General features: G+C 46.5%; 1 long non-coding RNA gene across 1 annotated transcript in view; it reads left to right on the forward strand.

The window, feature by feature from the left end:
* Positions 1–2,219, forward strand: part of LOC125615367 — a 10,230-nt gene extending 8,011 nt beyond the window's left edge. The window contains exons 2-3 of the long non-coding RNA XR_007345975.1: positions 593–648; positions 1,699–2,219. This is a non-coding gene — a long non-coding RNA (uncharacterized LOC125615367). The remainder of the gene's footprint in view (positions 1–592; positions 649–1,698) is intronic.
* Positions 2,220–2,549: the final 330 nt, after the last annotated feature.

Below are 2,549 nucleotides of genomic sequence, written 5' to 3' on the forward strand. Positions count from 1 at the left end.
TGCGACGAGGACATAGGAAGGCAGAGAGCGCAGCAGAGACGAGAGGAGAGAGAGAGAGAGAGAGAGAGAGAGAGAGAGAGAGAAAGGGGGAGAGGGGAAGAGGGGGAGAGAGAGAGAAAGACAGAGACAGAGAGACAGAGACAGAGACAGAGAGAGAGGGAGAAGAGAAGAGAGACAGAGAGAGAGGAAGAGAGAGGGAGAGAGAGAGAGAAGGAGGAGAAACTAGAAGACGACAAATAAGCAAGGCACAACTTGCTTTTTGTCATTTGAAAGTTCTCATTTCAAGGCTGCTCCCCTGGCTCAGGGAGTTCTTGTGTCATTATCTTCTGCTAAAAGGATTCAAATGACATTATTTGCATGGAAACTCGCATAGCAATGATGCCGTCTATGCCACGAAGTCGCATTACAATGAAGAGGATGATGACTGTGTCACATGGACGTGACATTCTTTATGCCATTAAATTGAAACTCAACGCTGGCAGTTCTTAACTGCTCACGTCCTTTGAAAATACATCATTTCTGATTTGAAATGAATATTTTAGGGGCCAACTCCAGGAGCATCAAATGACAGTACCCTGCCGTGTCTCTCCAGGTCAGCCACGTTTCCTCAACCGGAGTGGACTAAAGGAACGCTCTTTGAGTCCCAAGGTAAGACAGTGTGATAGACTCTAATTTCCCACCAAATGTAACTGTGGTTTGATGGAAATATCTGCAGAAAATCTAGGGTAGGCTATTGGCCGTAGGAGGGGCGCAGGGACCCACAGTGGTGTGACCAGCTCTAGCGTTTGGTCTGGTTTCAGGGTCTCTCCCTAGGTTAAGCAAAACCCAGGTGGCTTACAGGCAAAGAGCAGTGGAGTGTGTGCAGTGGGATGGAGGAGGAGAGGACGTGGAAGAAAAAACTACATATCCCAGGTGGAAGCCGAGAAGGCACGCCCACCCTGACAGCCAGGCCCCAAACCACGGTGGTGATGAGAGACTCCAAGGCACAAGAAGTAGGAAAAGCCAGGGCAGCACCCATCCTGAGGAGGCAGGACCTGAGTGCCCGGGCCAAGTGCTTGGCGGACCTGGTGTGGTCCGGCCGGGATGAGTCCTTCTGAAACCCGAGGTCAGCAGGGAAAAGAGTGCTGCTTCTTAATTCATGTATCAGAACTTAACAATCAGGGAGTTAGGAACGAGCTGTCAACCAAAATCAGTAACAAAGAGGATGCTAACATCATGAAGGAGGTGAGTGAGTGCAGTCTTGATCTGACCTCTCCTCCACACTCACCTCTGCTGTCCAGCCTCCTCCCCACTTTGACCTCACGGACTCCATAACTTAAACGCCCTGGTGCCTCTGGCATGGCTGGGCGTGGTGGTCATCCCTCTCAGCCTCATCTGCTTGTGATCAGTCTTGTTAACCCAGGCTGACCAGGGCAGCTCTGAGGTCCACCATGCATCTTCAGCGTATGGGACAAGTGTGGCCACCAAATTCCTCCCCTATGTGTAAGGACTTGAAGAAGGTACGTGGGCTCTGTGTGCCATGCGACTCTGTGACAGCAGGTGTACTCAGCATGCTGGCCAAGAGAGGGCCTGCTCTTTCAGGAGCCTCTGGGCAGCTTTCTCTTGGTTCCCAGGGGTTCTAACTCACCAGCACCCACCTCCAGGACCTCCACTGTGTGTCTGGCACTGAGATGGTGCATGTCTGTTCCCATTTCATAGAGGAGCAGAGGAAGGCATCCAAAGGGACTGAGCAATGTGCCACGGTCACCAGGGAAAAGGAAGTCCTCTAGGACTTGGGGACATGGCCAGAGTCGTGCTCTAACCACCACACTCACAGCCTTTCTTGGCAGGCGATTAGTAAATGGTTCTTATTTGCATGGAATGTGAATGGTCCTGCATTTTGGAGAAGGGTAATGAAGAAGCCATGAAGACCATTGTCCCTATGATTGATGTATGTTCATTCCATGTATGTATTATATGTCAAAATACATTCTGCTGGCATGTACGACTAAAAATAAATAAATAAATAAATAAATACAAATAATTAAATAAATAAAAATAAAATGTGTTCATACAAAAAAAAAAGACCATTGTCCCTTTGGGCAAGACATATTCTCCTGGTTTCAAATGAGTCTGAGAAATTCTCATTTTCTTGAGCACTAACTCTCACACTTTTTAAATTTTTTAAAATTTGTTTTAATTAGTTATACATGACAGTAGAATGCATTTATGCACTTTGATAGATCATGCATAGATGGGATATAATTTCATTTTTCTTAGTGTACATGTTGCAGAATCACATTGGTCATGTAGTCACAAATATACATACAGTAATAATGTCTGTTTCATTCTACTATCTTTCCTGTCTCCACATCCCCTCTCCTTCCCTCCCATCACTCCCCTCTACCCAATCTAAGGTAACTCTATTCTTCCCTAGCATCCCACACCTTATTGTGAATTAACATCCACATAGTAGAGAAAACATTTGGCCTTTGATTTTGTGGGATTGGCTTATTTCACTTAGCATGATATTCTCCAACTCCAACCATTTACTGGCAAATGCCATCATT

This window comes from Marmota marmota, unplaced genomic scaffold (genome assembly GCF_001458135.2).
Source record: "Marmota marmota marmota unplaced genomic scaffold, marMar, whole genome shotgun sequence".
Classification (NCBI taxonomy): domain Eukaryota; kingdom Metazoa; phylum Chordata; class Mammalia; order Rodentia; family Sciuridae; genus Marmota; species Marmota marmota.